Genomic DNA, 26,136 nt, shown 5'->3' on the forward strand with positions numbered 1-26,136 from the left:
CGGTGCCTAGACAGTTGATCTGAAAATCAGCTCTCTCACAAATCTGGCGAGTCTGACTAGAGTTCACACAGGCTCATGGCATCCAGCAGAAGGAGTTGGACAGGAACAGAGGGATATAAAAGTTTCCCTCTTTGGTACCCTGGACTCCCTCCCATAAAGAAGGAGCGGGTGTGTGGGAGCAAATGCTGTAGATGGCCAGCAGTCATGCTCCAAAAATTTTTTATTTTCCAAGCCTGATGAATTTAGGCCCCCATACACTGCAGGAAAGATCAGTGCTAAAACATAAGCAGGATATATCAGTGATATCTCCTGAATTACCTTTATAATGAATAGCCCCAATCCTTAATATCTACAAATGTAACTGCGTGAGATTTGTCCTAATCTGTGAGCAGTTTAGGAGTCTGCAAACCACAACACATTGGATGTGGTTTCAGTTTTTAGCCTAAAGAAGATAGTTAATATCTTCTTAAACCCTGTGATTTAGTTTTCAGCCTGCAAACTGAAGAATAGGGATCCTGCAGGTTGGAACTGATGTGTGGTAGGCTGCAAACTCTATACAAATCTGCCCATTACTAAATGTTCCCCTTAGTGTATAATATTCTGTGTTATATGTCAGTCCCATGTTGGCACAAACATGCTATAGAATTCTAATATACTGGGGCGCATACATCCCCAAAATAGAATAGCATACAGTTACCAGATTAAGGGGTAGATGTACTAAACCTTATTACATCTACCCCATACAGTAAGTATTTAAATGTAGTTTACAGTATTAGTCAACACATACCATACTCTTTCATGTACAGTATGTGTTGACTAAGAGACTACATGTTAAAAGATAATTGAGGAACCTTCTCTGATATATATATATAAAAAATTGTATGTAAATGGGCACTCCAGATTAATATTCAACTGCCGTTGTGCCTTATTATATGTAGTATACAACATGCGAGTCTTGCAAAGACAGAAGGAGGCAGCACTTCACGGACTGGTTTAGAAAGTAAAGTGCATATTTAATAAGCCGACATTTCAAAGCCGGTATGGCCTTGTTATCAGGGTGTAAAATGTAACCTTACATTACATTTTACAGTAAGTAAAAGTATGTGCATATTTAATAAGCCGATGTTTCAAAGCCGGTATGGCCTTGTCATCAGGGTGTAAAATGCAATGTAAGGTTACATTTTACACCCTGATAACAAGGCCATACCGGCTTTGAAATGTCGGCTTATTAAATATGCACTTTACTTTCCAAACGAGTCCGGATGAGTGCTGCCACCTTCTGTCTTTGGAAGACTCGCTTGTTATGTATATATATATATATATATATATATATATATATACATATATTCAACTTAATCTAACTGAACAATAAACCTAGGCATAGGTAAGCTGGACCTCTCTTTAAGATCCCTGTTAGAAAAGCCTTTAGACAATGTAGAAACCAAAAAGGGGAGGGCACTATATGATCACCATGAATTTTGATATTCATACAATAACTTTTTTAGTCATTTGCAAGCGATGTATGCTATACAAATCTGTATTTTTTAGAAAAATGGTTCAGTATATCAGTTCTGGATCAATGACATGATGGATTTTATAAGTCTTTTCTTGTAGTCGATCTTGAAACTATCATCAGGATTTACAATGTGTAGATAGGAAGAAGTGGAGTAGTTCTTTGCAGGTATAATTTCTTCCTGGGGTTTCTAACTGAAATATACCCTCGCACCAAAAATAACCCAAACATAACAAACCCAAAGGCCAAAATAACCCAAACATAACAAGCCCAAATTAAATAACTGAATGGAAATTCTTTGATATCCACATAGACATAAACAGTAGTCCAAAATTAATAGTAGAAACTCCCACTAGTGGCACATAACCCTAATCTGGAAAATGTTAGAGATTATGGTGTAGTACATACCCCCCAAAAAAATAATTAAGTAAAATGAAACCTAAATAAAAAAAAAAAAATATTATAGAGCTAATCTGAAGACATTACTGTCCTGCAGTCACCGTTTCATTCAAGGTCATCAGCCAGTATTCCAACCCTACATGTAGCCTTGTACCCAAATAAACTTCTATATATCAATAATGATGTTAGAGCAATCTCAACACAGAATAAAACTTACTTAAAAGTAAAGCATGCAGCCACCATTATAACTTCTGATATACAATCCTGGTTCAGATTCTTAATATCGTCCAATAGAATGTTGTGCTTTGTTAGTTGAAGGCAAGTGCTGCCTTCCAGAGGCTTCTTGTCATCAATGGAGTGCAATGCAGAGTGAACATAGTGCTGGTTGCCAGGCAACCGTATAAATTCAGCTGTGAAATACTTGTGATTTTAGGCAAGCAGTTCACTTTGGATTACAGGACCACTTTCGGTCCTAATGTACGTCACCGTAGCTGGTAAAACAAATATTTAAGAGAACATGTCCCTGGAAACAAATACTGGTTACTGTTTAATTCTAGTGCATATTTTACAATGGGTAACTTGCACTAAATAGATAGTAACTTGCACTAAATAGATAATGGGCCAGATTCAGGGTTAAATTCAATTTGGCTGTAGGTGTGGCTGTATTTCATGCTTGGAAATAAATGTTTAGCTGCATTTACTGTATGTACTTGCTTTGCCCCATCCATCCGCTTATGAAAATATTCATCATCACTGCCAATGCACAGTTGCACCAGCCCTACCCTTGGTGCAAGAGATCCATCTGAAATCAGATATATATCTGCATACGTTCAACTCTGATTAGCCTGCAATCCCATCTACATGCTCATAAACCTTAACACTTGTCCTACATGATAATAATTAGCTGTTACCCAGTTACACCAACTCAGCTATAAGTGGAGTCGCTGCTGAGATGGGTATGACTCTGATCATAGCTACATAGCAAGCGCAGTGAGAAATATGAAAAGACCCTCTCAAAACTGACTTGCGTGCAAATATGAATTAGGGGCCTGATACGCTACGGAACAAAATATTGCGTATGCAGGCAGTTCAACTGCGATAGTATTCTAATCCATTGCGGTCGCACTGCAAACTCAGCACTACATAAGGATGCCCACTTTAAATTGCACACATCTGTAATACTTAGCAGAATAGCAAAACCATCAGTACAATTGTGTACCATTTCAGTCTCACACACACTTGCACAAGCCCTGACCTTACTCTGAAATTGCTAACAACCACGCACGCTATGAGACCTCATACTGTGTATGGCATCGCAGTTGATAATTTATGCAAACCCTTGCAATGGCATGCAAATGCACTGGCATGCCTGCGTTCTGCCGACCACTCTCCCATCACTACCCACTTACGGTACTTCCTGTCAATCACTCTGCGATGAGTCTGCGTAATCACTGCAATCGCAGTGCCCATCGCAGAGGCCGGTTTGTGCATGCACACTGCTATGCATACGCATGTGCAGTGCGAAATAATCGGCAGATTTCATGCGTATTTGCAGTTGCGTATGTTAGTGAATCAGGCACTAGGTCCAATATGTACATTTTTGTGTCTTGATCTTGATATTTTATGATTGTGAAAACCTTTTCATGATAATACTTTGATAACATTTTAGGGCATTGAAAAGGCATAGACAATCTATGTTTCTCACTATTTGTTTTATACAGACATAACAGTAATATCCATAAGATACAAAGCACATATATGTATTCAGAATCATATGGAAATAATAATTTACTTTTGCACATAGCAGTAAATCAGCTTTTACAATTGAAAATGTCATAGCTGGTTTACTTTAGTGTATGTGACTGATGATAGTATCAAGTTACATTGGCTCATATTGATGGGATTATTGCATAAGATTTGGGCTTGTTGTAAGAGAGTTGAAGCTTGTGAACTGCCACATACAAGTACATTGGCAAGAGCACCATGGTTTACTGTTAAATGTACCAGCAGAGAGCTTCTCTGAACTGGTCATGGGCAAACTGTAATTAAAGAGAATGAAATAAAACACTCCTAGGAAGAACTATTTTTCCATGCCAATAACTTCAGAATTGTTTCTGACTGTCAGCTACCATAATTAGTTTTCTCAAAGTGGTGAATACTATTCTTGACATGCTGATATCAAATGCCTACTGTACATCTCACAGTCTTTTTCTTATGAAATAGTAGAAAAAGAGCAGACATGACATATGAGATCTAGCTGCCAGAATACAGCAATTTCATTTGGGTGATTACAGTTCTTTGTCTCAGTGTAGATGTACTGTAGTGCCACTGTAATTTTACCTCTTTGCTGTGCAAATTGCTGCTTCCAGCACATTCATTTATTAATAGGTAACTTCAATGAGCATGTAGTCAATTTAAATAATTAATTTGGTGTTTCATAAAAAGATAAGGGTTTTACTCAATTAAACCAACTTAGGTCATGCATGCAAGAGATGCTGGGCTGAAACTTCAACTGCACATGAATTGCTTTTACGCACATACAAAGTCACAAATGAAGCACAATGGGACATGCCATGAGATAAAGCTATGGCTGCTCACATTGGTGCCTTTAGTTCATACACAAATTCAAATTCAGTTGCACACAGTTGTACAAATGATGCACACCCCATTGATCACTGTGGCCCTGATTCAGAGCCGAATGCTCTGACAGGGCGCTCGCTCTGAATCAGGGCAGGTGTTTTTTATTTTTTTGAATGGCCTCCTGGCTGTGGATGACCACCCACGCATAGCTGTGGATGACCACCCACAGCTATAGCGAACAGCCAGGAAGATGGTCGCGATGGTTAAGACCATCACGACCATCGGGCTTGCGACAAAACCCTTGTGGTAGGGTCTCGTTGCCGCAAGCCCCAGAGAGATTTTAGCTCTAACAGAGACTAAATCTCTTCCACTGACATCACTCGTGATGTCAGGGTGGCCGGCCCCAAATGGAGGCGTTCTCATGGGAATGCCTCCTTTTAGGCAGCCACTCCCCCGGCCCACCCACCAAAGGGGGCATGCTGTTGCTCAACATCGACAGCACGCCCCCTTTGGTATGAGAACCGGAGCGACGGATTGCCCATAGCTATCCTGGTCTCGCACATGCGCAAGATGGAGCCGGCTACGTCACGCGCATGCACTCTGGGCCACCATCGACCCAGTTGTGAGCACTCAGTGCTTGCGACCAGGTCTGAATCAGGCCCTGTATTCTAGCAAGTTAGTGCTGTCTCTACCTGTTGTTTTATTTATGCAAATAAAATGCACAGTTTGAGAAAAAAATTAACACATTTTAAGCAAAAAAGATACTCGGTGTGCCCCAGTTGCACAGAACCTGGCGCATCTAGAGGGGCTATTTGGAACTTCTGAAGCCACAGTATAATAGGACACATATTTATGTATGTAGATTAGCTGATGTACCCAGTTTCACCTGGGTAGACCTTAGATGTTTACTGTTTCCATTTTCAATTTACCACTCCAATAACACATTAATCCTTCAACTCTATAGTAATCCCCTCCCTCACTGCTATAGTAAGACATTACCCCCCTCACCTGTGTACTACACATTCAACTCCCTCACCTCTGTAGTAACACATTGCCCTCCCTCACCTGTGTAGAAATACAATCCCTCACTCACACCTGTAGCAACATATTACCTTCACTCACACCTATAGTAACTTATTCCCCTCCCTCACCCCTGTAGTAACACATTCCACTCGCACATCCAAGTTGTAAGACATTCCCTTCCCTCACCCTATAGGTATTAACACATGTGACAATCCCCTACCTCATCTGTGTATTAACAAATTCCCCTCCCTCACCAGTTTAGTAACACATTCCCCTCTCACTGCCATTGTAATGCTGGGTATATAATGTCGAACAGATCAGCCATTCCATTGAATTGATGACATATTGTGTGTCAGCCAGTGTGTACAGAATGACGTTGTTCACAGACATATTGCGTCAGCTGTGCAGCACAGCCAATGGCAGATATATCTGAAAGTATATATACACATTGTGCTGTATGTATGGGCAGTCAGTCAACCACCTGTGCACTTGCTGCAGAGGATCCTGGGGAGGGGGGCGCAATGTGACCCCCGGCCAGATGGCAGTGATGGTTGCTCAGTATGTACCCAGCTTTAAACATTTTCCTCTGTCACATCAGTAGTAAAAAATTCCCTTCCCTCACTATTCAAATAGGGGAGCCACATCAAATGCCAGCAATGTTTGCTTAGCAGCACTTGAGATGACAGTTGGTGTTTGAATATGAACTGTGCTACAGTCACATTGATACAGTCAGTCAGGACAGGGGGAGGAAATATTTTAACCCTTTTCACCCCCTAAGGAGTTAAATTTTGAAAAATCCCTTGTTAGTGTGTACTTACTTCATGGAAGGAAATTCTCCCCAATTTTCATGTTTCTAAGTCCAGGGGTTTGAGTTGGGTGTTGATGAGTCAGTTAGTGAGTGAGTCAGGGCATTTGATTTGATAGACATAGATAGATAGATAGATAGATAGATAGATAGATAGATAGATAGATAGATAGATAGATAGATAGATAGATAGACAGACAGACAGACAGACAGATAGACAGACAGATAGACAGACTGACACACTGAGTGACCAAAATATTATGACCACTGGTTTAGTACTTTTTTGGGCCAATTTAATACAGCTTAAATTCTTCTAGGCATGGATCTAACTGCCCACATGAATCAAATGGCTCAGACACTCCCATGCCCTATACCATAATGTTGCCTGCACCAGCCTAAAGAGACATGAAGGAGGATCCTATCCTACCATCTGCATGGTATAATTGAAAAACGGGATTTGTCACACCACATGGCTCGCTTCCATTTATTGTCCAATTCCTATGTTCCTGAGCAAACTGGAGGCATTTAATCCTGTTTGCAGCTGGTAGCAATGGTGTATGGACAGACCTTTTGCTTCTGTAGTCCTCTTGTTGTAATGTGCAGAATACTGTTCATTGAGATGCCCTCTATATTGGTCCCTAATTCATATTACCAATAATTTGATGCACTGTTGCCCATCTGTGGGACTAAACAAGTCTGTCCACTCTCCGTTCTGCTGAAGCATCAAGTTTACAACTACAGGCCTTGCGTTCAAACTCAGTTTTTCTGTATGCTGATCAACTTTGTGCCACCCTCGAACAATTATCCAGTGTAGCAGTATTACTAATGCTCATGTCACTGCTGTGAGTGCAACAATCATGCAAAGTCCATGAAATCATATAATTTACCTATTAATTTATATGTGATACACTTCATTAGTATCTGCATACCTTGTATTTCTATTCTTATACAGATTCAGACAGCATCTGCAGAGTAGCTACATTGATTGATATATATATATATATATATATATATATATATATATATATATATATATACATATATATATATATATATATATATATCAATGTGTGTGTGTAAGCTGTATGCAATGTGTACTATTAGAAGTCTGTACAGTTTAATGTACTATGGTTTCCTATCTTTGCATAAGTCTTACTGTGTATAAGCTAACAGAAAATGTTGGTGTTTGAATAAAAGAAGCATTTTCATTCAAGGCATTTATAATGTTAAGTAACATGAATGCAATATGCTATCATGTGCACAATGTAATCACCCGTTAAGCACAACTACAATTATTATTTTTTTTAAATGTATACTGTATATTTTTTTGGTTTATTGCTGATGATTACTGTATAGTTCTAGAAAACAGAATGAGAAAAAACAGTATGCTATCCACAAGATGGCAGTAACTGACTTTCATATATAGATATAATGCTGCACTCTTTAACACATATTTCTTTGCTGTCCAAAATAATAACAGGCTCTTTAACCATAATCTACCTATTTATTCACAGTTTTAATATTGTGTAACAGTGATAGTGTACAAACATACATTGTACTTATGCATATCACTCCATCTGTATCTATACAACAGTACTTTTTCTACTGTATACAAATCATGTTTTGTTCTTCATGAATAAGAACCTAAATTATAAATGATATTATGATTTTGGAAATTTTACAGTACAACATTTATGTTGTGTAAAAATCACTGTCTAATTTCCCTACTATATTGTTTTGTTTTATGCAAATCTTCTAGCATTCTGAAAGAAATAACATAGATTAATATTATTTATAGTATGATGTTTCACAGAAATGTTCACTGAAACAGGATATCAATAGAAATAAAGATTGTTCAATGACAATACTAATTACTAATAAAATCATTTTATCATTTTCAAAGTGATTTCATTGCTTGGATAAACTGGAACCTTAGCTATCAACTGCTCATCTAGGGACCGGAGGTTTCCAGTGGAAAGGGACCTCCAGCGGAGGTTTCCTGTGCAAAGTCATTTTTTTGGTAATTAGTTTAAAGTAGTTTGGACCTTCAATTTCAAGTTTGACTTCTATAGGTGCCACCTGCTAGTAATACTAATAGATGTATATTTTCCTAAAGTTTCTAAAATATGAAGAGTGGTGAAGTTGTCCATAGCAACCAATCAGATTATAGCTATAATTTCTCTAGCACACATACATTCTATAAAATGATAGGAAGAACCTGGTTAGTTGCTATGGCCAACTTCACCACTTGTCTTGTTTAGAAGCTTTAGTAAATCTACCCCATAGAGTCAGTGGAAAACGCATCTGACCCCAGCTAGTATTTGGTCCAATGTTTATACCTTACTCACATTTATTATTATCCTTTATTTTTATGGTACCACAAGGGTTTCACAGCACCTTACAAATGAGCAAAATAAAAGAACAGTGATTTACAGTACAAAATTATGCAGGAAAGTATATAAACATTGCTGCATCCATGATCATAATACTTAAATAAACAGCAAGGAGGCAGCAACCAAGAGTTAGGTGCCATTGTATGGAGTATATGATAGTATAAGTAAGGGAAAGGAGAAGCACATGATGTAAGAGGGCCCTGCTCGTGAGAGCTTACATTCTAAATGGGAGGGGCATACAGACAGGGGTTACACGGATGTGGTAGACACTGAGGAAGGTGCAAGAAGCAGTGGGTTAGGATGAGAGCTGGATGGCTTTAATGAAGAAGTGGGTTTTGAGAGCCGTTTGAAGTTCATTAGAATGGTGGAGAGTCAGATAGGGAGAGTGAGAGAGTTCCAGAGGTAGGGAGCAGCATGAGCATGAGCAAGAGGGAGGAAGTAATCACTTGGAAGGAGATTACTTCCTCCCACTCATTTGCATCTTCATGGCTTTCCTACACAAAGGGGATAACCTGGTGATTTAACTATGTGAAATAACAGCATGGTCTAATATATGTAAAAGGACATAAATTGCACTTAAAAAAATATGAAATTGTCCCCATAGTCTGTAATATTATTTAGTGCCAATCATTTATGTCACCACAAGCACAAACTTAAACATGAACCCATGACTCTCATGCACATGCACATGGCTTGTCAAACTGAACAGTTCTTATGCAAAAGTGCAAAAAGTACATGTAAGAAGTGCATAATTCATTCAAGATCTATAATGTATATGCTACAAGGAGCACTTACCAGAAAGATTGGAAAGTACAAACTAGGAATGAAATAATAATGCAAAGCAACACATAGCAAGTTATTCTTTCAGCATGGGGCAGTTTCAAAGTTGCAAGCATTTCAGCCACAATTATACTCACAATGCTTGAATGGAACTAAATGAGATTATTTGCCCGTACACATCTATGCAACTGCACCACCCCTATCCATATCCAAATAGCCATCTTTATTATTAACATGCATTTGTACCAGCCTTATACAATATAGGGCTGATGTAAGAGATCTATAAATAAGGACAAATCAGCATAGCCCACAATACCATCTGTAAATCCTTGATGAGCTCTCACTTAACTTAGCCTACTGTACTTGTGAATGTACCATGCAATCCACTTACCTACTTTCATCCACAAATGGAGATGCAACTAAGTGGTGAATATATCAAAATCACATGTAGATGTGTGCTCGGACGTTGGGCAGTACTAAAAATCACAAGATCCTTCAGCAAAATGGACTTGTGTACAACTGTGCGTCAGCTCATTTGTGAGTAATTATTGAGAATTCAAATCACATTAAGATTTTATAGAAAAGCCTGGATATACAGGACAAAACAAGCCAATTGGTATAGTTGTAAAATAGGTCAAATGTAGAACATATGAAGTATTATTGCTGCTTGTCATTGTGTATTTGGACTAAATAGATGACATCACTCAGATGTATGATGTAGCAGATACAGATGTGTCCTCATTCACCAAGCATTATTGCTCCTTAAGATGCAAAAGACAAGATGTGCCAACACGAGTAGTGATTTGTACTTTTTCTTACATTTGGAATTTTATTAGCTTTGTAGCTGTATACAAAGTTTCTCAAGGTGTACCAGGCATGCTATATTATTTGTTTTGTAGCAATGGATATGTTATAAAGTCACAGATTAAGCACAATCATATGTGGCATGAGGAATGGTGTGCTCACTCATATTGGAACTTAGTTTTAGCATTTTTTATCTGGATTAGTGACTTGGTTGCCTATAGAAGTATATATATATATACTATTGCATATATATATATATATATATATATATATATATATATATACCAGCACTAGTAGTCAGTGTACCATTTCATTGTATTTTTGTCCTCTAAGTTATGCAAATAAGATACATTTTGAAAAAAAGTTCCTGGCAGGACACTTGGGACAGGATGGATCAAGGGGAAAAATGCGTTCAATCCTTGAAAATGCATTTATCATCATATGCACCAAACTCCGGAGTGTGATGCATTCCGGGGCTTGGTTTCAGTGAGTAATGCCATATTCTTGATGGCATTACCCATAGAATCCTATGGGCTTCCCTCTGCAGAGTGCTGTGAGAGGGAGATTGCTGTGACAGGGATCCAATGTACAAAAGGATGCTAGACCTGGAAGTGCCTCCATCACAAAGGGCCACTCTCAGAGGCACTGAAAGCGGGGGCGGGTATAATTTACCCTTGCCCATGCTTCCAGAGGGGCCCAGCGGGGGCCTGGGTACAGCACCTCCCCTTCCTTCCTCCCTCCTCCCTCCCTCTGCAGAAGCCCAGCACACAGCATGTGCTGGGATGCAGTGGGAGATTGCTTGTGGCTGCTAAGCAGCAGCCACAGCAATCTCCTATGCCTGAGGGGGGAGCTATCACACTGATTGCGCCCCCTGGCTTTGTGCCAGGCTGAGGGGCTCACTGTGCCCCCTTCGCAGAGCTGCAAAAGTATGTTGTTTTTTTTTTCAAGGGGGCGTGACCATGCCTCCTGCGATTAGGCCACACGCCCTCTTTACCGAGGCCCGGCGGTGCTCACTATGCCCCTTGCCACTCTTACTGACAGAGCTGTCCTTTGCAGGGATCTTCATGCATACCGGCATTACCAATGGTGGCATGCATGCGATGACTGGCGGAATGCCTTTTTGGCATGCTTTGAACAAAGGTGTATGTGGACACATCTGTGTGTCATTTTGTTGCCCTGAGTTAACAAATTTTGGGGTGTTTGCAGTTATTGAAAACCAAGGTAATGTAGCAAAAATAGGTACAGTACTTGATTATGAGATAACTAGTCTCTTTTATATTAGAATTTCATTTCAGGTGTTATTCGATTACTGTGTCCATAATGCTCAGCTTACGACTATTATCTTTAACAAAATTCAGCTCTATTCCTCTTTGTTTTAATTAATTAGCTCTGTCATTGTCCTCCTTTCTCCTTGTGACATATTCTTTGTGCTGTCTTTGTGCAGTGTTGTATAATTAGCATCTCCAGCTGTGTTGATCTATATCTGGTGTTTCATGATATCACACAAGCACGTAATATATGCTTGCAATCAGTATTTGATTTCACCTTTAAGTTGCTTACACTGACAATATCTAATTATCATTTTTGTATATCCTACATGTTTCTAATACCTTTGTGTGATATATGTAGGATCTTGCTTTTTAAAAACATATTGCAAGAGTTTATTTTTTATGATTTTGTATTTCTTTAGTTTATAAACATAATTTAATTTGTTCTGTATTTATGTAAATTTCATGCTGACTTTGATTCAGACCAGAGAAATTTGATGGTTTAAAAATATTATACTTATAATTTTTTTTTTTAATGACACACTATCAAAAGCTGTTTACTGAGCAAACAGAAATAGAATCATACTTTCAAAAGCAAACATGCACAAAGACAAGCAAATAGAAACACTATAAGCCTCTTACCCTGCATATAACATCTCAACAACCACTTAAATAAGTCATTGACATTTAACTGTGTGAAAATATATCCATTTACTGATATGTACATAGCAAACACAGAAGATTCAGATATTTGCATTTGGAAGGCAATAAATGTTCACTAAGTATTCACTATATGAGTTAAATGGCCATAAAAAAAAAGGTACACATAAAATAACATTAGTATACTAATCAATATGTGCAAATATTTCAATTTTAGAGGTAAACTATCCCAAGAAATGGGCTTTTGTTTATGACCATTATTTTGCCACTTTTTTCTAGTAACCAGCTCTACATTCTCAATAGATACTCCTTTAAAAATGTAGAAACACAGCTGTAAAAATCAGAAACTATGGATATTTTATAAATGGTTGCAATAGAGGATTATGCTATTACTATAACTTTTATTTAAATTTCTAGATTTCTTTTCAGATAAAAATAATGATCACATTCATAAGTCATCACTGATACATCTAAGATTATAATCAAGCAGAGTCTGGAGATGGTGTTTTCCAGCTGGCAGTCAGGGAAAACAGTTGGGAAGAGAACAATCTCTTCCTGGAATCTCCCATAGTACACTGGGTAGATTGGTGCGTGATGTAATGAGAGGGCATCACATGGACCCACTGCACATGTGTGAAAATGGTGCATGCACATTAATGTTAAAACAATTGTGAAAGACGTCCCCAGTCTTTTGGTAAGTTTTTGTTATAGTTTTCTCTTTGTCTATCCCAGCATTATAAATTATATAAATATTGTGATAAACAAAATGTGAAAAGCAATAATACTCTCTTTATTTAGACCAATTAGTGTGACTATAAGTCAGGATACTTATGGGAACATGTACAGTATCAAACGTTATAAAGAGGACTAGTGAGAAGTTGGCAACAGAAACTAATCAGATTCTATTATTTATCTAGTACTTTATATAAAATGTTAGTTAGAATGCTGATTAGGTGCTATTGACAACTTCTCCTACTGTCCTCTTTAAAAGGTTCAATACATTTCCCAGTTAACCACTTAGCCTAGCTGTATGACAGATAACATTTAAGAGGGTTAATTCAATTAGCTGTGAGAAGGACGAGTGCCATTGCAATGGCATGCTATCATGGTCTGATCTCACCCCAGACTCGCTGATTTTTGTGCACAGCCCTATGCGCTGCAAACAAATATCAGAGAGAATAAAGCTATTGTAAGGGCCTGATTCAACCAATGGTTTGTGTACAAGTCTGATGGTGGGTGGATTGTGCGTGTGCTGGGGTCGCAGTGCACATGTGCTATGATGCCACTGCAACCTCAGTCACAGAACCCTGGATGCCACAGCCTGATTGACAGGCTGCAGCTGTTTGAGGGCAAGCAATGGGCAGAGACGGAGACTGTTTCTTAAAATAGAGGTGTGTCCAAAGACGCATCAGAGATGCTATTAGCATACAACTCTGAATCAGTTCCTAAGTGTGGTACATAGCTCGCAGCTAATTGAAGTCCCCTCAAAATGTTATTTGCAAACATTTCTATTTGCCCTACTTACTGCAGTGCATTATATAATGCTACTAGTATAATATTAAAATATTGCTTGCACTTGATTAGCAGTTGGCATTTTGACCACATCTCTTGCAGCAGAGCTCATGATGCAGCTCATTATCTGCAAACATAAAGCCTTTTTTTAATCTTTGAGTCAAAGAAAGATTTACTTCACATGTCAATGGCTATATCCCTCTGTTTTATTTCATACAGATAAGCAATTATAGATTAACTGGATTATTATTGTAGTGAAAAGAACACAATGCCTTAATGGGATGTACATGCATAATTGCAACATTTAAACTTATTTGTATTTATATGTAATCTAATAAAATTCTATAGCATATTACAAATAGTGGCAAGACTTTACAACTGTTTACTAGTTGCTCTCCCTTCTTTTCTTTGGTTACTAAATAAGTAATAGGAAAACAGAAAGCAAACAAAAGAAAGAAAAATTGCACAAAGAACACTTCAGGGAAGAATGAAAGATGCTGGTCCCATGCACATAAGCATTCAGAAACAGAGGACAGCCTATTTTTAGCCACATCATAAAGGTCAGTTGACCCTATTCAATATATTTAACAAAAAAATACTTTACAAAGTATAATACATACAGCCGTTACAGTGGTGTGTCTTATTTTGTGTCTTAATGAATAATTATTAAAAGTTTTCACACATAATTACATGGACCATAGAAATACAGTATACAAGAATAAAGAAAACAGATGTAAATCACTGTTCAACAATGCGTAGAGTGCACAGACCAATTGTACACAGAAGTATTAATATGTACATAAATTGAATATCTAGAGCTTCCATTAGAGCAAGTGCTTTGAAAGTGATTTGATCATACATACTGTATGATCATTAAGTCCACACCAAATCTGTTCTTACACCACCACAGTCTATGAAAGTCTATGAAAGTGTAAAGGTGAGTACACACTATACAGATATATCAGCAGATCGAGTTATCTGCAGATGATGGTCGTTCATACACACTGAATGGCCATCATCTGTATCTGGCTGCGGGTCTCGGTGACCAGGGTGTGTGTCGGGGGCATGTCCCGGTGGGCAGGGGGTGTGTCCCGCCCCCCTCCCCAGGGGTACACACTGGCTGACAGGGCAGCAGATATACTGGCCAATCAATTAATCTGCCAATATATCTGTCAGTGTGTACCCAGCATAAGAGCAGATCATTTGTTGTTTTAGTTGCTCACAGATTACTTTTGTCATGCTTATAATTGAATAGGTCATATCAGTTTTTAATTAGGGCAATCTGGTGAGAAACACCGATGATGCTGTGTATGTATTGGGTTCAGTATTTAAGATAATGTTTATACATATTACAAAAATAATTGTTTTTCTTTTACAAAATATGCGCTATATACTGTATCTTCATATAAAAACATGTTCTCTGTAAAATGAAACATTACACACAGAAATGTTAACTGCTTTAACTGAAAAGTAATTAAAAAAAATAAGAAAAATGCTACAAAACACTAATCAAAACTACTTCTTTTAATGAATTGTTAGTAAAAGAACATGTTTGTATTGGCTGATAATCTAACATGTATAAATGTGTTCATATTTAAGAATAACTGGTGATAAATCCGACAGTATACAAGAACATAAAACTCCATTACCACTGAAAATGAAGAACAATTTTGTTCACTAATTTAAAATATCTGCAAAAAAGGAAGTTTGAGCAGGAGAACCAATCCAGAGCTGCAATGCTTGTCATTTTGGCCCACCTGCTTATGCTTGAAATATCATGCAGTCATGGTATTGGGGAGGCAAAATACTAATTTTCATTGATTCTGAAATGGTGATATCTCTTTCTCATCCATCCACCTGCATTTCCTGCCTTAGCTCCTTCATGCATCTAGTCTGATATTCAGAAAATTCACAAATAACTTCTTGGTGTCTTTTGATAGTCTCTTCAGCCTCTCATAGATTCTTAGGGTGGGTACACATCCAAATGACTGGCAATCGTACCGATGTTCAGGGTGATTTGCATTAACCCTGGACATTGCACCATGCACACTGTACAATTTAACAAATGATGGAAAGATTACTTGTTCCATCCTTCATTAAAATGTATGACGCCGCATGCGATATTGTGTGATTGGCTGTCCTGCATGGCCAATCGCACGATATCGCATGCAAACATGGTTGCGCACAAATCAGCCATACATACTGCACGGTATTCCCGATTTGACTAAATTGGCCAAATCGGGCCGATATCGTTCAGGTGTGTACCTGGCCTTAGAGCAGCAAACCCTGCCTTCAGACCTGGTTTTGACTGCAACTTTACATGTGCAGCATAAACATTGTAACAGTAAAATATCAATATTAATACAGTGTTAATTGACACATTGCTTTGCTTTCTGAATCTCAATACAGGATCTCCAATTGGCTATGCCTAGCTTCTAGTGTTGAGAAGAAACTAACTTTCTCCTAATGGTAGTGTAGCTTTAAAAAAACAATATGAACACCAATATGAATTGTGAAGCCATTCTTTTTTGCTATCTGTACTTTCAGTCACTGAAGACTTTGGCAGCCAGTGTACTAGCTATTCATGCTCTTGGACTGCACCATTGGATTGCTTCTTTGGCATCAATTTCTGACATGAGGCATGCTGTAGTGCCTATCTTTTTATATTGCAAATTTGCTGGCATTACTGTGAAATACCAGGCTACTGATTGAGAATGCTATGATTTACAATGACAGAAAAGTTCCCCTGTCTATCATTGCACTGACAAACTTAAGGCAAGTGCACCTATTGTACTGTAAATCCATTTACAGTAGAATTACCCAAATTTTGTTGAATTTTCTTAGCAAATAAAATTCTGAGCATGAAAAGGCTCACCATTCAATAATGCCACTAGGAATGTGGGATTACTGGATTTTATTTTATACATGGTCTGTGTAACAGCAGCTCTCACTCATATATATGAAATATGTCAATATTCATAACTTTAAGATTCATAGACATAGAGCTACAGTTTTGCTATATTGAATGGGATATATTGAAGTAAAAATTGCCGTACATTATGAAAATATAATATGTATGGAAAATTAGAGTATTTTTATCTTACACAATAAATACATGTGCCTTAGCATAGGCAGCATGTGCAACCAGCTTACTACTAGTCATCATCATCTTCTTCATCATCATTGTATACTTGCACCTGCCCTTTGCTAGGCATAAAGTACATGCTGGTCTACATGGACCACATTTGGTTGAATGTCCTTACTGAACTGTAACACTACCCATTTCTGTCTCATTTTTTGCCTAAGTATAGGAACCACAATATCTATTAAGCATAAGTTATGTAAACCACCAATAACCAGCCAGATATACTGTACAGTGGCAGTTTTACAAATATCCTGTAAACAACTTATTGGTAGATGCAGAAGTGTGGAGGTCAAAACCCTGGCAATGGATGGTAGCTGCAACCATTCAGCAAATATTGCTTGATTACAGTATGTTCAGTATTGGGTGATATACTGTATGAGGTAGACATTGTTTTGTATTATCCCTCCATGCAAACTATGAGGAAACAGTTAGTTTATGCTTCCTTGCTGTGTTTCATAATTTTGGATCTCTTATTTGGACACTCTCACACTCATACCAACAAATTATTTCACTAGAACTTGTGCCAATCTGTTGTAATTTAAAATGTTGATTCCATATCAATAATATTAAAACAAGTGCTTTGACAGGAGGCAAGGGATTATGGAACAATGCTTCATTGCTTGCAGTTTGGCTTGTGTACAGTAGATTTAGCAAAATGTTTGCCACAGTTAAAGATGCAAACTACAAACATATTTACATTTTACCTCTCTAATATTTGCAATGCACAAACAGAAAATAAAAATAACAAGTCTATTGTGCTTAATCTGCTACTAATCTCACTATTGCAATGTTTACAGTTGAATCTTAAATTGGTTTCACACTATGTGATCCATTGCACAATATATATTCTGACGCAAATCAGAACAATATATTGTGTCGATTGCATAGTGTGTATGCCCAATCGCGAGTGCCCATAGGGCATTCATCGCATCATCCTATCCTATCTTCTGTCCTGCATAGCATATGGGACAATACAATGAATGATGCCATGCTTCTAAATGCAGTATGGAACGATACATGACACTGTCAAACTTTACATCAACTTTACATCATGCAGTGTTTACGTGCATTGCGATTTACAGTTACATTGTTTTGTCCTATCGGCTGAGTACACAATCATATAGTGTGAACCCAGTTTAATTCAGGGTCTGTTGTTTGAAAAATTAATCACTGTTATTAATTATGAAGTTTTAATGAAAAAAGTTTTAGTGAGTCAAATCCAGTTTCTAACATTGCTTAGCATTCCAAACAAGGCAATATGTACACTTATTTTAAAAGATTTTGATTGGGCAATGTGATTAATTTCTAATATTATTTATGTTCAAAGACCTTTTGTTATAAATGTAAATATTTTTCTTTCTTAGCTTAAAATTAAATTAATCCTTGTTATGACTCATGAATAGTAAAACATGTTCATATTTTGTAGTATAATTACATATCATTATATTTTTAGGAAATTGTTTAAGATTGAATTAAAAATCAATATAGTTCAGTACTTTGCAGCTGCACCTTTCAGTCTGAGTGTATTAAATTGTAATTTTATTACCTTGTAGCTGGTTTTGTGGTGTTATGCTGTAAATATAAAATTCTTAGATCTTACTACCATTATGACCATTTTATTCAAAATGGTCATAATCAAACTACAGGACATACAGGTTGTGGACAAAAATTATTGAAATGGATGGTTAAATTGCACACTGGTTTATACCAAGTAATTACATACATGCTGTATGTGCAGTTAATGAAAAATTAAACATTTGTGCATGCTATTGTATAAAGCTGTTCAGTATCTGTCATACGACCACAGTGTTTGGATGAGACTGTCTATGAAAATGAAAAATGGTTGCTTGATATTCCATGTTTAGTTGAAACTTTAGCAGTCTAAATTTAAAGAGCAGTTAATCAATATTAATGAAAATATTCAAAGGAAAAATATTAAGGCTCTTTTAAGAATATGCATTATCTACACCTTCTGCTCCACCTCAAATTATGGAGGGCTATGGAAGCAATGTTTTTCTTATAAAATACAACTGTTTAGTCTCATTTATGGCCGAAATTAAGCATGCATAAAAGGGCACAATAGAAATGTATTAATTATTATTGTGTGTCAGTTTTGTTTATTTGATATGTCTTATTCAAATTAAAAGGAAGATTTTGGGATTACATCATCTCTAACCATTTGCAGAATTCAATTCTTATTTGCAGGGAGGATAAAAATGGTGCACTTGTCTGTAAACTAGGAAACACCTCTTTAAATGAGACTTCTCCCTCTCAACCAAATCACTTAAATAATCATATTATGCAAAATGAAGCTTGATCTTTGCATAATTGAAAACCTAGGAGCAGATGTGTGCCCAATCTTTAAGTAACAAGGACTGTACTCAAACTGCCTAACTCCTAATTTTCAGATGGTACAAAAAACGTTTGCACCACTACAGAATGTGTTTATACATAGAAACAGAAGCATTTGCATAAGGGTATGGGTGTGACATAAAAAATGGGCTTTTACACCATGGGACTGCAATAATAAGGGTATTTATAAATTACCTTTATTTTTGGCTAAGGGTCATCAATAGATACCTTTTGAATACAGTTTAGCAAATAGTTAGATGCCACTTTGGGAAAACTGCAACATTTGCAATAGCATTACTGCATACAGTAGATGTGTGTATGATGAAAGGGCAACATTTTCCATCATTAAAGAAAATTAGAGAATCTAATGTGTACAATATATAGTTTTATTAAGAAACTATTTGATAGACACTTATATTAAGTATAAACAGCATTTAAAAAAGTTTTGTTTAGGAAGCTATTAGCTGAAGAACTATGTGGTCTATATACTAAGCCTTGGAGAAAGATAAAGTTGATGGAGATAAAGTACCAACCAATCAGTTTCTAATTGTCACTTTACAGGCTGTGTTTTAAAAATGACATTTAAGCTGGGTACACATTAGACAATGTGTACCCAGCGGGACATCGCCGGTGATGGGACCCGTCATGCGGAAAATGCATACACACTTACCAAAGCCGGGTACGTCAGAGTAGCTGTATTCTGCAACATGACGTCATGACATCATTATTGACATCCCCCGTTGACCCTGCAGTAGGGTCAACAGGCAATGTCGCTAACCACCAATGGGAGCACACATATCATGGTTATACACTAGACAATGTACCCGATATGTTGCTCCGATCTGCGGGATCGGATGACATATTCTATAGTGTGTACTTAGTATTAGGAGTTAATTGGTTGGTACTTTATTTGTACTTTATCTCTGTCCACTTTCTCTCTCTCCAAGGCTTAGTACATAGACCTATGTCTAAAGCAAAACTTTGTGTAGTAGACACTTTCTAAACTACAGCATTTACAATAAACAGGAGAATAAAATAATCATCAAAGTCAGCTGTCCAATCAGAAATGGGAAATTCTGTTTTGAGAAGACTGTTGCTTTCATTTAAACTATTCCAGGCTGTCCTCTTTCAAAAACCATTACCAGCAGTTCTACAGTAGATTATACTAGGGAAGATAGATTAGTGATATAGATTGAGGTCCATACTTTTTAACAAAATTGGATAAAGTGGCTTAGTTTGATGAGTTTACGGCATGCTGTAATGAACTTGTTGAATTTTTATTATTATTTTTAATAAAACTTAAGCAGGTTGCTTGCTGTGAATATGAATACACTGGGTTTTAAAAATGTATTAAAGTTCCAATTAAAATTGAAACTATGTTTTCATTATTTGTGTGTTGTAACAGACAAAAAATGTAAATTGAGGGCCAATTGTTTGAGCAGTGTTTGTTTTTCCAGACCTAAAGTAGATCCCAGAGTTTCCACTGTTTATTAGTTTACACTCTAAATAACATATGTGATGGACATCTTTAACTGATGGAGGTGAGAATGACTAAATTATTCTATATCTTGTGTATATTGAATGGTCTGGTGTAAAAAAAGGGTTAAGGAGTTTGCAATTACTTATATTATACATTGTGCACAAAAGATAGACATTGGGACCATAATAAAGTATATATATATATATGGGTAGCTGAATGAAGCATAGACTTTAGGACAATAATTGAGGGAAGCTATGGTTCCTTAATAAAAGACATGGGGACCATAACAAAGGATAGATAAGTTGTCCCTGAAAAAGGATGTACATTGGGACCATAATACAATTTTTGCATGGGAACCATAAGCAAAGACATGGGGACCACAAAAAGAAGAGATTATATTCTATAACTAACATATACAATATGTAGGTGGCCACAAGGTGTCGGCATTCCGACTGCTTTTCCACCATTTTGCAGCCATTATGTCTTACTTAATTAGCCACAAAACATATTCAAACATGTGAAAAATATTAATCTAAAGATCAATTAATCACCAATACTGTAGTCGGATCCACAACCTGCCTTTATCCTATGGATAAGACAAATGAAGCGATGAATGAATTCAGATAGAGCTTTGAATTTTGCTAAAGTAATGTAGGCAATGAGACATGGTCAGATTATTTGGAAAAATTAAATTGTGCATCTTTTTTTAAACATTTCATTTACTACTGTATGCAATGGCTTCCTAAGCCAGCTTATTTTTAATGTTGGTAGCACTGTAGTAAACCGTATAGCATCGTACTGTATTGGGAAAGTGAATCATGGTGTTTAGGAAATTGGAGGATTTCAGCATGCACTAGTAAAACCTATGTATACAATGAAATGAAATCAAGCATGTCTGCCATCCCCACTGAGTACAGGTTCATAATAAGCACTTTTTAGTCACAGAGTGATTAATATATAAATAATGTTTTGCCCGGTTGAACAGTGCATCCAAGCATGGTTTACAATTATGACCAGTACTTCTGAAGCATTTGACATATTACTTTAATACAAGCTTTGTGCCACACAAAAAATTTCAGCTTCTACAACAAAGAGAGTAAAGGAATAGATAATGGTATAGAATACTGCATTGCTCTGACCATTCACTCTGCTTAAGAGAAGGGAGATATTCAGCCAGTGTGTGCAGTCATACACTTTCTAGGGCATATTCACTGATTCCCTTTTCCTCAAAAGATTTTATAAATACAGAAATAACTGTAATACAGAGATGGGTATCATTTTCAAATTAACCATTTCTGTTTTCATGTTGCTTTACTAAGAAATTAAAATGAAACAATAACAATTCACTTGCAAGTTTAGATTTCTTACATTATTACTCTGAAAGCTATTCTGCAGGATGAATTACTTTGATAAAGGGTTGTAAAGCAGTTAGAAATGGATTGAAGATTTAAACTCCCCAGTGGGTTTGAAAAAACAAGCAGGCAGGGGATATGATAACACTCTCCTCAACTGCAGAAAGCCCTTTGTGTATATAACTCTTAGAAAATGGATGTGTATGTGTGTATCAAATAAATATCTATAACACGACTGTTTTTCTCAAAAGATATATATTTGGCAATCAAATGTATTGTGAATTTAATTATGTTCAGAATATTTGCATACAACATATATACAGTATATATATATATATATGTATATATATATATATATATATATATATATATATATATATTATATATATATATATTAACTTTGCATACTACATTGGAAGGGAGACCACTTCTCTTGTGCTAATAATAAATCAAGTACTGTATGTTGACATTTTCTATGCTACCTACTGTATTTGGTTAAAAGTAAATATACTATTAAAGCCACAGAAAGATGCATTGCTAGACTGCTACCTTCAATATACTACTTACTGGTTTGTGTTGTCCTCCAAATTAATATTGAAAAATTAAGAAAAAAAAACTATATAGTAGCAAAACAACTTCCAGTCTGTCATTCATTTTTTCCCATTAGGAGTTGCTGCATGGACTATAAATGAGCCTTTGATTGAATTCTTTTGTTTAACAGGTTGGCAAGGCGATGGAATAGTCTAATTTAAAAGGGTTCCCATGGCACAAACAAGATTACCAGCTTATGTTCCAAAAAGTATTTATCTTTCTGTTCAAGATATACCAAATATATAAAGCAGCTTATTTATTGCTACTGCAAATGTAGCTTTGCATTACACATTTAACTTTGCAGCAAAAAGATAAAATATGTAACACTGCTCTGGGAACATGCACTGCAGTCTAAAACTTCAGCACTTTTCAGATGAACAAGCAGCCTGGGTAAGAGGCTTATCATCTGTAATATAGGTTACCCAGAAATAAACAGTATATATGTTTAGGCACATGTCTGTCTGACTCATAAAGAATTGTATGTCCATATTAGTCATGCCTAGATGTGCCAAGCCTGCCACAATGATTGTGAAGTGATACTTAATGCATCTGATTATATATATATATAATATATATATATACATATATATATATATATATATATATATATATATATATATATATATATACTTATTTTTTAGGCATGCTTCTGGGCTTTTTCTATTCTTAGTTTGAAGCCATTATTGTCTGAGTGAGCACATTTGTCTGACTGGAAAAAGTACAAAATAATATATCTTGACACATATTGGAAATAATAGATGTGCATTTTAGTATAATAGAGATGCTTTTACAAGAAGGAGAGATGAAGATTATAGGAAACAGCTCCATTTGTGTGAAAGCAGAAAAGATAATATGTCAGTTATAAGAAGCTGGGTGCTGTTTGTGAATGATTTGCATGTGCAGGATCATTGTTGGGCTAGAGGGCTTCTAAGATTGTCTGGCTGCACTGAGTATCATGAAGCACATCCTCATGTTACAATAACTCCAGATCATATAATGCCATCAACAGTTGCTTCAGGGAAACATGATCATGTATTTACACTTGACAACATGCAATACCGTACTGTACATCACCATAACACAAAATACATACATATTTGCATTCTTTCCTCATGAATAGAATAAATGAATAGAACCTTAGACTTTGCTCTGTCAGTCATTATGTCTTTACCTTGTGCACTTAAGGTATTTCAATATATAAAAATGAATAACATAATGTTGTTACCTTGAAGTGATGACTAAACACTGAATGTATTTTACCTGAAGCCAGTACCTGCATACACAGTAGACAGACACATCTGTCTTTTTGAGGGTTATTGCTGTAGTTTTCTAATGTAACGTAGCAACATTTTATGTAGAGATGTTCAAAAATCATTTAGGGAATCAATCTATATATATATTTTTACTGTGTCTTGTTCAATCCACTAGATGAACTTGCATACAGTATATCATTTACTGCAAACTGGACTGAAGTGCAAAATCCCTATTTATAAAGAGCTTTAGTTTGTAATGCACTGCTGCAGCTGCCTGCTAATTGCTTGATTTACATCTTACATTAACCAGACACACTAAATTAAAAGTTCAAATACTTACATACAAATAGTATTCATCTACATTACAATGCAGCAAGCAATGCTGTCATCTTATTAAACGGAGAACGTCTGCTGAATACAGAGCTTGTTTTAGAAATATCTTACCTTTCAAATTTGCTGCTGTTCCTGGAAATGGAGTATTGTCCGATTCAGCACCACAGCTTGAACATTTGCTGCTATTTACCATCTATTTCTGCTTATTTTTCCCAAGGAAGATTCTACTTGATTCTAACTCAGTCTTTTCCTCACAGTCACAGCATCACTTTTAACTCTAAGAGGCAGGAAAGCAAAGCCAAGGGGAAGCTCAGCCTGTGATTGGCTTTCATTCAGGGCTCCTGATTAATAAGGAAAAAAAAATCCTCTCTCACACAACACAGCAAGCCTCTGCTGAAAGAACTGCAGTACTTATCATGGGAAGGTTAGGGACTGAGAGGAACAGTGGCTTTTACTGGTAAAATGATTTGCAAGTGAATGTGTAGACGGAGAGTGGATTGATCCTAGTTAAACACCACATCTGTATAGTGATTTTCTTTGTTTGAAATTTAACATAATCACAATTTAAATTCTGCAATCACTCATATTTTTGCTGGTGGAACAGAAATTAAATTATATATATATATATATATATATATATATATATACAAACATACATAAATACATACATACATACATATGGCTATCATGGAAAGTACATTAATTTTAGATCAATATCTCAAAATTGTATAGGCATTGTCAAAGCTGAATAGATGCCCCAATTTTTATGTTATTTTCTTTGTTGGCAATCTTATATAAGAAACCGGTGTTCAATTTTCATTTGAGGAAAGAACATCTATTCTGCTGCAAAATCCTCCTTCTCCTTCTGTTCATCACATAAATCACCATCCTTCTCCAGGCTTATTTACCCTTGAGTTTATATCTGCTATGCCATACCAGGCCAAACTGATTTCACTGCTAAATAGATTTTGTAGCTCTCATTCACACAAACATTTATGCATAGTGCCAGTTTTAGACATAGTTTATATTATGAAAAAAGTATTAATAAATATTTGAGCTATGTAGTATTTTACATGTGATGTGATTGTATTACAATGATACTGTACCAATAATTTTTTTTTTTCCAAAATTCAGCTATTAGTGCTCATATATAACACTTGTGCTTTTCTATACTTGATGATAGACTCTTTTGCTACTGAGTATGCATATACATTAATACTGCAGAGGATAAATCTCACATATCATACCCAATAATGAGTATCTAAAAAATATATTTTTTCCAAGTAGCCAGGCATTAGGATGTGCCCTCATTGCATATATTTGCAATAGTGTCATATTTGTAGGAAAAAAGAGTGTAAAAGGATGGATGGAAGGAATATAAGTCAAAATATGTCCCTATATCTGTCCCCATCATGCTACTCCATGGTCAACATGGATATTATGAAGTGGGGGTATGGAGATATCAGGGGGGCTTTACTTAGGCAGGTCCAAATCCTGAGCACCCCTAATATTTCCATAACCCCACCCCCCCTCCTCAGAGCACACCTCCCCTCACAGCACACAGTATACCTCCCAGCTCACCTCCCCTGACAGCACATCTCCCAGCTCATCTCCCCTCCCAGCTCACAGCATACCTCCCAGCTCACAACACACACCTCCCAGCCCAAATCCCAGCTCCAAGCACACCTCCCAGCACACCTCCCAGCCCAACTCCCAGCTCCAAGCACACCTCCCAGCACACCACCAAGCTCACCTTCCAGCTTCCAAGCTCAATTCCCAGCACACCTCCCAGTTTACCTTCAAGCTCCCAGCTCACCTCCCAGCACACCTGCCAGCTCACTTACCAGCACACACCATGCTACACTGCACTACACTCCAGTGACTGGCCCTGCT

The 26,136-nt window shown here is 36.7% G+C and overlaps 1 protein-coding gene across 1 annotated transcript in view; it reads right to left on the bottom strand.

Annotated features, from left to right (window-relative positions):
- Positions 1-24,488, bottom strand: part of LOC148532140 (cadherin-10-like) — a 497,062-nt gene extending 472,574 nt beyond the window's left edge. Inside the window, exon 1 of the mRNA XM_088468269.1 lies at positions 24,355-24,488. The gene's annotated coding sequence lies outside the window, so the exon portion shown is untranslated. The remainder of the gene's footprint in view (positions 1-24,354) is intronic.
- Between the last annotated feature and the right edge of the window lie 1,648 nt (positions 24,489-26,136).

This window comes from Taudactylus pleione, unplaced genomic scaffold (genome assembly GCF_031769625.1).
Source record: "Taudactylus pleione unplaced genomic scaffold, aTauple2 ptg000083l, whole genome shotgun sequence".
NCBI classification, from domain to species: domain Eukaryota; kingdom Metazoa; phylum Chordata; class Amphibia; order Anura; family Myobatrachidae; genus Taudactylus; species Taudactylus pleione.